The sequence below is a fragment of the Cetorhinus maximus genome, chromosome 2 (genome assembly GCF_964194155.1).
Source record: "Cetorhinus maximus chromosome 2, sCetMax3.hap1.1, whole genome shotgun sequence".
NCBI lineage: Eukaryota > Metazoa > Chordata > Chondrichthyes > Lamniformes > Cetorhinidae > Cetorhinus > Cetorhinus maximus.
The window spans coordinates 199,043,443-199,055,593 of NC_135880.1; positions in this window are offsets into that span (position 1 = coordinate 199,043,443).

Below are 12,151 nucleotides of genomic sequence, written 5' to 3' on the forward strand. Positions count from 1 at the left end.
CTGCATCCCCGCCCATAATAATGGCCCTATTCCCAAATCGCATAGCCTCGGAAACACATTTCCTGTAACTGCACTTGCTTCAAATTACAACTGCATTTTCAACTGCAGCAGAAAAGGAAATTAATTTTCCAGGGTTTTCTTACAATTTCCAGAGCAATCTGAAAATTTATCTTCACAGGAGACTGTTTTCTGTTCCGCTGGATGCTTTTAATGGCATCAAATAGAAGCCAAGTTTAAAATTAAAAGGATTAACCAAGTGTAGCTTCTTTAACACGCTGTATCTGATTTAGATGAATGCTGGTTAAATGATTTGGAACTTAAATTTTCAGACTTAAAGAAGGAATATAGGGTGTGCCCCAGATGGCTTATGCTGATTTACACCAATTCTACATTCAGCGGTACAGTGTTCTAATGAGATTGGCACAGGAGTGGGTGAATTTTTGTGTCCAGTTTTCTGGTCTAAATTCAAGATCACTCTGTTTTTGGATATGTGGTGTGGGACTTGTTATCCCCTTTTTGCAGGTTGACTTTATTTTGCACTCTGATGTTTAAATTGCTAGGCCAAGAGGCTGCAATATTTTGGATACTGGTGACCTCACATTATTTGGTTCTGAAGCCAATGCCATTTTCAAAACCTGATGGACTCCAAGTTCCATAACGCACGCTGATTTCATAGTTAACGCATAGTTACCTTAGGTAGCCAGAAAAGAGTTTTCTAAAGTTTTCCCTGTATTAGCCACAGATGTGTCCTCTGGTTTATCACCCCACCTATTCCAGGTTTCTAATTTAGAGAATCTTTGCAAAAGTTTATCAGCCCACAAAATTGATGCAAAGCTTAGGCCAAACCTCCGTGCCATAGCTGAAGGGTCGGAACAGTGCTCCAGATGCTAAGCACTTTTTCCAATCTAGAACTTTAGGAGCATGATAATTTAACAAGGAGAAAAAGTACTGAATACTTCTCCTCATCACACCAGTTATCCTGGCCATTCTTACCCTTCTGTTCTCTGGCTCATATGGCACTTCCAGTGCTATGTGCTGAAAATGCTGCAAATATATTAAATGTGCTCACTTTTTAATATTTTGGGTTTCTTTACTCTTTTTACTAACATGAACATAGGAAAAGGTGGCGTGGAAGATAATATCCAACACATCAAGCTCCTGCAAGCAAGACATGGTGTCACCCTGGACTCCACTGACCTACCCTGGAGCAGGTGGGGTGATAAAGCAGAGGACACATATATGCATAACACAGGGAAAACTTTAGAAAACTCTTTATGACTACCTAAGGCAAGCAATAAAATCTCTAAAAGACTGCAATAATTCACAACAACCACTTGCATTTAAATAGCACCCCAGGCACTTCACAGGAGGGTTATCAAACAATATTTGACACCATACCACATAAAGAATTATTAAGATCAGTGACCAAGAGCTTGCTTAAAGAGGCATGTTTTAAGGACCACCTTAAAGGAAGGGAAAAATGGAGGGAGGCTGTGAGATTTTGGGGAAGGAATTCCAGAGCTTATAGGGCCTAGGCAGTTACAGCCACCATTGGTGAAAATCAAGAAGTGCAAGAGGCTAGAATTGGAGCAATGCTGAAGTCTTGGAAAGTTAAAGGGTAAGGACAGGTTGAATTCAAGAAGTTATTAAAAAACAAAGACTGAGAACTTTAAAATAGAGGCACAGTCATAATTAAATATATAGGAGTAAGCTATTCAACTCCTTGAGCCTGCTTGGCAACTCAGTTATATCATGGTTGATCTGTATCTGAACTCAACTTACTCACCTTTAATCCATATCCCGTTCCGAATAAAACATCTGTTAATCTCAGTCATGAAAATGTTAATTGACCCAACAACCACAGCCCTTTAAAAGGGAGAGAGTTCAACATTTTCACTATCCTTTGTGAGCCAAATTTCTTCCTTATTTTACTCCCGAATAGTCCAGCTCTAATTTCAAGATTGTGCCCAGGAATGTCGGACTCCCACCAGGAGAACGAGCTTCTCTATATGTAACCTCTCAAATCATCTTAAGCACCTTAAATCAATCACCCCAAATCAATCACCCCTCTAACCTTCCAAAAGCAAGGAAATACAGGCCAGGTTTGTGCAACTTACCCTCCTAATTCAACTCTCTTAAGCCCTGAAAATTTTCATTCATTCATGGGACGTGGGCATAATTGGAGAGGCCAATATTTATTGTCTATCCCTATAATTGCTCTTGAGAAGATGGTGCTGAGCCTCCTTCTGAAACTGCTGCAGTCTCTGTATTGTAAGTACGCCCACAGTGCTGCAAGGCAGAGAGTTCCAGGATTTTAATGATGAAGGAATGGCAGCATGTTTTTATGTCAGGTTGCTATGTGATTTGGAGGGGAATTGCGATGGTGTTACCAATCACCTGTTGCCTAACCCTTCTAGGCGGTAGAGGTCACAGGTTCGAAATGTGCTGCTGAAGAAGCCTGGGTGAGTTGCTGTGGTGCATCTTGTAGAAAGCAGACAGTGCAGCTACGATGTGCCAGTGCTGAAGTGAGTGAATGTTTAAGGTAGTGAACGGGGTGCCAATCAATCAGTTGTTTAGTCCTGAGAGGCACTGAGCTTCTTGTGTGTTACTGGAGCTGTAATCATCTAGTCAAGTGAAGAATATTCTATCGCATTCCTGACTTATGCCTTTTGGATGGTGAAAAGGGTTTAGGGAGTCGGGGGGGGAGGACTTAAGCATCACAGAATACCCAGCCTCTGACATACTCTTGTAGTCGTAGTGGGCAGGGCTTTATGTTCGTCGGGCGGGCGCATACCCGACCCATTCGGGTGTAAAATCACGCGCGATGGCGTCGGGCGAGCGTCCCGACATCCTCGTGCACTCTTGCGACCTTTCAGTCGGTGGGCGTGCGCAAGAGTCAGCAGCATTCCCGCCAACAATTAAAAGGCCTATCAATGCCCTTATGCAATTAATTAATTTGTATTTTTCGCTGCCCGTCCAACATTATGGTTGGCGAGCGGGTGGGCGAATAGGTCAGGCGGCCTTTGCAATTTTTTATAAAACCTCATTCACAGGTAGGATGAGGTTTCCAAAGGTAATTTAAAAATGGAAAAAAAATGTTTCCACTTCATTTTAAACACGTCCCTCTTCATGTGACTGAGTTGCATGGGGGGGACATGTTTAGATCTTGTTTTTAAAGCGTTATTCCCATTTGTCAAAAACTTCAGCTCCTTGAGGAAGCTCTGTGCTCTCAGGGGGCTGTCAGCGCGCGCTCCCCAACACATGTGCAGACTTCTGCACTCGCCCCCGTTCCACCCCCAAACCGCCATCGCTGCACCTTTCAGCACGTCTTTCACGCAGGCTGGCCGTTAATTGACCAGCCATCATGAGATTGTGGTCGGGGCCCGATTGCAGGCAACGGTCTGTTTCGTGGCCGCTCCCAGGCCTGCCCGACGAAGGGAAAATCCTGCCCAGTGTTTATGTGGCTAATCCAGTTAAGTTTCTGGTCAAAGATGACCCCTAGTGTGTTGATGGTGGGGAATTCAGCAATGGTGATGCAGTTAAATTTCAAGGGGAAGTGATCAGACTCTCTCCTGTTGGAGGTGCTCATTACGTACTTATGTGGTACAAATGTTACTTGCCGCTTATCAGCTCAAGCCTGAATGTTGTCCAGGTCTTTCTGCATGCAAGCACAGATTGCTTCATTATCTGAGGAATTGTGAATGGAACTGAGGACTGTACAATCATCAGCAAACATCTGCATTTCTGACCAAATGGTGGAGGCAGAGTCATTGATGAAGCAGCTGAAGATTGTTGAACCTATGCAGCTACCCTAAGGATCTCCTGCTGCATTGCCCTGGGTCTGAGATGATTGGCCTTCAATAAACCCAACCATCTTCCTCTGTGCTAGGTACGAGTCTAGCATTATCATTCTGGTGAATCTTTGCTGTACCGTATCACAGACCAAGATGTGTATCCTGAGGACCAGTTCCCAGAACTGACACAGTGATGCAGATGGGGTCAAACCAAGACTTTATACAACTGATGCATACATGAGCCTTAAAAGCGTAATCTCTGTGACTAATCATGTTCTTGTTGTCAGGGTCAGTTCACTTGGGCGCAGGTGTATGTAGCCCTTCAGCAATGGCACACTTGGTGATACTGCACAATGATTGTATTATATGCTCATGCATTTCAAATGATGATATGGGATAAGACATTTCTAGTGTACTGATGAATGAGAATTCTGAGTCAGTCACAATGGGAATAGAGCCTGCGGATGCAATCCCAAGAAAGAACATAATCTTTTGGGACATGGCAGCTGTATGTAACTTCTGTTTGACAGATCAGAGAAGAAACTCAAAAATCAGAACTAAGTTCACAGATTTCTCTGGTTAACCATGGGGAGAATTTTCTCCATGTCAGGCAGGCCAGTCAGGAGTGGGTGCAGGCGGGCGCAGAGCAGATTGCCACCCTCGATCGGCTGCACGCCGCCATTTTATGTGGGTGGACCAATTAAGGACTGACCAGTGCTCAGCACTACCTGTGCGGGCGGGGGGAAGAGGGAGAGTCGTAGCCTGTGCTCTTTCGCGCATGCATGCAAAAGAGCGCAGAAATCTCCTTGAGGCACGGAGCTGCTTCGGAGAGATTAACGGGAATTTGAACTTTCACAATAAAAAAAGTTTAAAATCATTTACACATGTCACCTCATGTGACAGCGCCACATGAGCTGGGACATGTTTATCGAACGTTCAAATAATATTTATTAATTTAATAAACCCTTCATGAAATCTCATCCCGCCCATGGATGAGGTTTCATGAAAAATGTGAAGGCTGCCTGGGCTCTTCGCCTGCCCGCCAACCTTAAGGTTGGATGGGCAGCCCTGTTAAATTGCTTAATTAGTTTATTAATGGCCTTTGATAGTTCGGCAGTTGCGCACCTGCCGAGTGAAAGATCGGAATGATGCGCGGTGACGTCAGGACGCACGCCCGATGTCACCCCACGCCAAACAGAGAATGCTGGCCTATGTTTTGAACTGCTTCAACAGTGTTGTGTAATCTCAAGTGAGTTAGACAATTGATTGTTATTACCTTACACGGTAATTGACACTTTGAACAAAGCTATTTTGACTGTTTAGCCTGATATGAAAGTATCTAGAATGCACACGTTAATTATCTCCTAAAGTGACATGGATTTGTCATGAAAATTGTTCATGTAATCCAGAGAGAATGAACAGTCCATTGTTACCCCAGGGCATATTATCCCAGGTCAATGTGGAACCAGGTCTCACGTCACCTCAGAGGCAGGGTAGGCCACAGGCGTACCAATGGAAGCTGCTCTTTGTGGTGGGTCTGGAGAAAGAAGCACCTGGAGAAGGCTGAATAATTGCAATAACACCATAAATTCATTACTTAGTAAGGTCTGCCTAATACTGGATATCATTGGTACTCAAAATACAGCCCAAGTTGTGGTCCACTTTTCCATCAGAAACATCACTGATCTATGTGTTGTTGGATCTCTGTTTACAAGCTACTATCAAAGAGTTTGTGGCCCTTTACAAACAATTGGTAAATCCACAGTATACAAACCCATCATGTATTTCCTCCATAAATACACTTGTATGTGGATGACTTTTTCATCAAGTGCCAAATTGGTGATGGTTACTTTCTACCCTGAACTAGATAGTTATTTGATAATGGATGACAGCACTGTGTGTCCAAGTCAAATAGTACCAGGTCTAGCTTTTCTCTTTAGGGGAGTAAAATTGTCATCAAAGATGCTGCTCCACACTTCTGTTGAAATCTTTCTGTGCAAAGTAGTGCTGTACCCAGATGGAATAATTCTTCACTTATAATAAATTCCATGCAAAGAGAAGGTTAGCTATAAATCAGCTCTAATTGGAAAATAAAAATGTATAGGTCATATTGGTGACTGAACAAACTTTCAATCATTGGTTTCACTGCCTCACCCTCGAATTCTGACAGATTGCAACAGTCCGATTCATTCATTGTTAATTGTATTGAATTCCAGGGTTGTGAATATGCTTCATTTGTTTTCATTATATATTCTAAAATACCAAAGCATTGTGTCTCTTGCTTTTAAATGGGCTGCTGCTGACGAAAGTCTAATACTATATCATTGCAGAGCGCTCAATCTTCTCAATATAACTGTATGTTAAGGGATAATGTGTACAAATTCTACAGCTGAAGCACATAAATTATAGTTAGAAAGGGCTGTTTTCCAGTTCTATTACTCGTATTCTCCTCTAACTCTAAGGTCCCTAATCCATTTTCTTGCTATGTTACAGGATATCATTTAACACTGAACTTTTTAATGGGAGCCATTTTCAATCTTCCTTCTACTTTTCTAGTTGTCAAAGCTACCTAACACAACCACTTACAAGGAGTATGCATGAGGAAGAGCCAGCACGGCTTTTCCTTGATTGTTTTTCTATTCTTGTGGAGAGCCAGTTAGCTTCTGCTCAGGTTTGATGCTTTTCTGGAAGTCAGGAGTACATGGTATGAAAAATCATGGGGACAAAGCCAGTATACTTTTAGCAATTAGTATTATTATTTAGTGAATGCAAATCTCTGAAACCAAGGGATAGCCTCCTCATTTGCTGAGCTGAATGTGATTAGTCTGCCACGTAGTCTGTAGCAGAGACACTCCTCTCTAAAAGAGCATAAGGGGTTAGTGGTGAGGCTCTAGCAGTGGACATTGACTGCATAGATGCCCTGGTCTGTCCTGATTCTGTTTAGCCAGGACCTTTCTCGCTATGGTAGTTCTAAGCCTGCCATTCGACTGATGGGGTTTGTCACAAGGGACTTGTTAATAACTTCCTGCGTTTCCCATTCCTTGATCCAAAGGATGTCTGCTGGTAGACCTTGCTCAGGAAGGTTGATCCACATGGGGCACCAAGATGGAAGGCAATCAGTAGGTGGGTTGAACAGGTTACCATGGGGTAGTAAGTGAGGTGCAACACTTTCCAGCACTTCCTGTTTTTAATTCAGTTGCTGGTAATGATTCTGCTGTTGCCATTTACACCTCCTCTAGACCCATCTTTTGTTTCCTGGTTTGTCCCTCTTTTGCCTTTCACCATCATCCTTTCTGTCATTTAATCTCTCCTCCCTTTCAGTTTATCACATATGTTCCCCCTTGTCCTTTCCTCCCCTGCCTTCTTTCCCTGTCTCTGGACTTGTTTAAAACCAGTTGCATCCATAACATTTTCTACTTTTTGGTTCTCACCCAGCACCCATGCACCAACCACACCACCCTGCCCCTCTACTCAGTGACCCCCACCGCCCACCACCGCCCACCACCTCCCCCACCCCCGCTGCACCAACCTTCCCGGGATTCTCACTAGACACCTCAGAATTCACCATCTCCCATTGATCTTACCTCAGAGCCAGCATGTGGACTCCAGGCCATTGCATCTTTGCCCTTCATTGCCAGCAAGCCATCTCTTTCCACCAGAAGTAGATGAGTAGCTGACTATCAGAATTCAAATGAAGCCATTGTCGCTCACCCTCAGCTGGAGTTAAAATCGACCTTAATTTAATAGCAATCCATCACACATGCCAACAAATATCACACTGACTGGAATCTCTGTCCAATTAACATGTAACACTTCCAGCTAGGATTCCATGTTCAGTCTACAACAATATCTTAAGAACTCAGCAACACCTATGACTCCAGAGCTGTGGGGGCTCAGTCATGGAGTATGTTCAAAGCAGATGCCGATAGATTTCTAGACACAAATGACATCAAGGAATTTAGAGAAGACGGTGGGAAGATGGTGTTGAGATAGAAGATCAACTATGATCCAGTTACATGCCAGAGCAGGCTTGAGGGGCCTACTCCTGCTCCCATGTTCCCATGTCCCTGTTTAAAAATCTCACTATCGTAGCTCAACTGCAAGTTAAAATGAAAGATATAACAACATTTTCCATCGTATATCTCACTGTGCTTTGTGTGAGTTTGCTGTGGGCAAGTTGGCTGCTGCATTTCCTACATTACACATGTGACTACAACTTCAAAAAAAGTACTAAGTTGACTTCAAAAGCATTTTGGGGTGTGCTGAAGCTGTGAAAGGTGCTAAGCAAATGCAAGTTACACTTCTTTTTTCATGATGCGTCATCAAGGAAACAGCAGTTAAGTGAGAAGAGGCAAAGTACAATAAAACTTGAGTGCTGTGATGTACAGAGTGTAGGGAGGGCAGGTTCTTGTAAACTTAAATAGTTAAGCCTCTGAAACTATCAGTGGGAACTTTGCATTGAGCCTTGGCTATTTGGTTCAACGGATGACAAAAAAACCTTATCGCAATGGGAAATGTTTTAGGTTCAACACTTGTATCATTACTTGGTAGCCAAAACATGTCAGAGGAGATCATTTTCAATGTGCTTAATGAAATTGAACAGCCTTAATTTTGAAAGGCTCGAACACTCACTGACGGATTACAGCATTAAAGTTTTGAACACTCTCCAGACCATTCATTACATGAATTAGATCAGTACAGCAACAATACAAGCAGTGTCATAACAAATTAGTTAAATATATCAAGCTAATTAAAGCCATTAATTAATTTGTTGCTTAAAAAGCCAAACAGTCTGCTGTTTTCCTACATTCTTACTGACAAACTTACTTGATCTTCCATCAACAATAATTTCTTATTCCTTTCTGAATTGCATTAAGAAATTAAACCTGTCTAAAGCTGGTTAAAGCAGTCTGTGACAGGTACTTCAACATCAAACTTTTCTTAATACAGCCAGCAAGCCCACTGTATTACCAGGGTTCATCCAATTATCGCACAATTAATCACGGGTATAGAATCTCATTTGACCCATCTCAGAGAGGTTAACTCTCATTAATTTTTTTTTTTCTTCGTGTTGGATTCCCAAGTCCAAAATCTTCATTAGGCTAAATCAAAACCTTTTCTGATCTCGATTTCATGGCCTTGTTGGATACACGGAGAAAAATAAAATCATTTCATACCTCAGAATCTTCTTCAACGTTAAAGTCAATAACAGCCTCCAGAAAACCAATTAGAGGCATCAGTCAAATTGATTAGTTAGAGCTCTGCATTGTTTCTCAATAGTCAATTTATGGCTCATGCTTTCCAATGTCTTCAGAAACTTGCATTTGTATAGTTTCTTTAACACAATAAACATCCCCAGGTGCTTCACAGGAGCATTATAAAATAAAATTGGATACTGAGCCACATGAGATGGTATTAGTACAGATGGCCAAACGTCTCGGTGAAAGAGGTAGTTTTAAGGAGCATCTTAAAGCAGGAGAGAGAGGTAGAGAGGCAGAGAGGTTTAGGGAGGGAATTCCAGAGCTGAGGGCCTACACAGACATGGCTACCAAGGATGGAGTGATTAAAATTGGGGATGCTCAGGAGTTCAGATTTGGAGGGGAAAGGAGATATTGAAGGCTTGTAGGGCTGGAGGAGACTACAGAGGTGTGAGGCCACAGAGGGATTTTAATATTGAAGCACTGCCCATCAATGGCAAGCGCGTTTCCCACCGTCCAATGTCGGGAACTTAATTTTAATGCATTTGCATCTCATCATTGTGGCCACAAAAGGGAATCATTCCCGCCCCCCCATGTCAAATTTACCTTCCGCGTTGGCGTGACTTCATTTTGGTGCGCTTTATGCCTGTGTTTAAAAGGTGTGCACCTGGCGAGTTGAACTTCGAGGGGAACTCGGAGGTGAATGAGCACAACTTTGTGCAGCACTCGCGAGAATCGCCAATAGGACATCAAGGAAGAGGCGCCACGCATTCAGCGGGAGCACAGGCAAGTCGCTTTTTCCCGGTTGGATTTCAGTGCAGTGCCGGGACAAGGGCTCCAGTGTGAATGGGGGTTGGGGCTTGGGGGTCAAGGCAACACAGACTGAAGGAAGTACACAAGCACATGCCAGGGGAGGGGGTGGCGTGGGGGGAGTGGGGGTGGGAGGGTGAGGGAAGTGGCCATACACTTGGAAAAGCTTGTCAAAAGTGAGCATTCTTTTGCAGCTGAGACTGTTCTGCAGGAGCTCCTTTGACATGCTTGGACCGGACCTCTGAAGCATTTCTGCCATCTCAAGCAACGCAAAAGCATGAATGTGCCACCAAATGCTCCAGAACTTTTCATCCCTCCGGTGTAGACTGCAAATTAATGTGCGCTTTATGATCTATAAATGGCACTTGTCAATCCTGCAGATGACAGAGAACCAGTGTTTCTGAAGACTGAGCATGCCTAGAGAACTGGTCGGTCGCATATGACACCTGCTGCAGGTTTTGGCACCATGGGGGCATGGTGGGCATCCACGGCCAGTGGCTGTGAAAGTGACTGCGGCGCTCAGTTTTTATGCCAGTGGCTTCTTCCAGGGCTCCACAGGGTGATCTATGCGGGATCTCACAAGCCTCCGCCAACAAGTGCATCCAGAAGGTCACGGACGCCATCTTTGCGAAGGGGCAGAAGTTTGTGCATTTCGACCAGGATAGGCAATCCAGGAAGCGGGAGCGCTGGGATTTGTGCAGATCTCCATTTTCCACAGATGCAGGGTGCTATCAACTGTAATCATGTGATGCTTAGATCTTCATGGCAACAAGCAGTCAACCATGTCACCCGCAAGGGCTTCCACTCACTGAATGCTCAGCTGATCTGTGACCACCACAAATGCACCCTATAGGCCTGTGCACGATTTGCGGGGAGCATCCATGATTCCTACATCCTGATCAGGTCTCAGATCCATGACATCTTTCAGGATCCACAGAGGCTGAAGCATTGGCTCCTCAGGGACAAGGGCGACCCTCAGAGGACGTGGCTGATGATGCCCATGCGGCGGCCTCAGGCTGCAGCATGAAGATGGTTCAACAAGGTTCATGCCACAACACGGATTAAACAATAGGCATTTTGAAAATGAGGTTCCGGTGCCTCAACAAGTGTTGTGGAGCACTGCAATACAGACCCCAGAGATTGTCGTGCATCATCATCATCGCTTGCTCCATGCTTCACAACCTGGCACTGCAAAGGGGGAGGACCTGGCTGAGGAGGAGATGGAGGAGCTACACGTCTCCTCTAATGAGAAGGATGTCGAAGAGGGTGAGGGTGATGAGGTCCTACAAGGCAAGGATGCCGTTGATGAGGACATTGCACTGGCCAGACGAGGTAGGCACACTCATGAGGCCTTTAAAGCTGCAAGATTTGTGGAGGATTATGATGGGATGCAGTGAGGACAGTCCTGACATCCTCACCTTGCATCTGTGAATGTTTGATTCCTGTGTGGCTGATGGCAGCACACATACCCTCAGTGCTCAGGCTCATGTCATGGAGACAGAGTGGAGACCCTAAAAGTTGTTCAATTCCAGGAGGATGATGATGACCTGTAGTGAGGACACTCTATAGACCTTCACGTTGCCTCTCCAAATGTCTGACTTCTGTCTGGCTGAGGGCAGCTCGCTTACGATCATATCATGGAGACACAGCCATGAAACTTTAAGTGCAGCTGATCCTTTGTCAGCCTTCAGCAACTGACCCCTTCAGGGACACAGTGTCACTGGTCACAGATGGTGAAGAGATGGGGGCCAGCCTCGCGTCAAAGGTGCTGCAAGCACACGGAGAGATTGACAGAACTCTGTGACACCTGCCCACGACATTCTGGAAGCAATAACTAGCACTGTTAAGGTGCAGGCATCACTAATGTGTCCAGTGAGTGTGAAGCTGGACCATCGCCTTTGGTCTGAAGGTTACACACTGCACAGGGAAGAGGCCCTGGACTGAACACCTGCCTTTATCTTGTGTAGGAACCAAGTTTTCACATCTGAGTGACACGAACACTGCTCATCAGAACAAGGAGCCAAAGGCAGGGAGACATTCTTGGGAGTTTATTTACAATAGTGAACATTATGTACAAGTGATGAACACCTGTGCCCAGGCTGTGCAGCTACATCTTCTTAACTTTCCTAACCCTGCCGCTACATCTTAGTTCTCCCTCGACATCCACAGCGGAGATGGAGGAAGCCTGTTGACTGCTACGCCCTGTCTGTGATGACTTTGGAGGATGTCCTCTGCTGGGCCGAGACCTGGAGGGCCCCGGCCTGCTTTGGGTATCCTGCTGTGGGCCAGAAGCACCCTCCTCAGCCTGTGAGGTTGGAGACGATGGGGTCACAGGAAGAGGGGATTTGG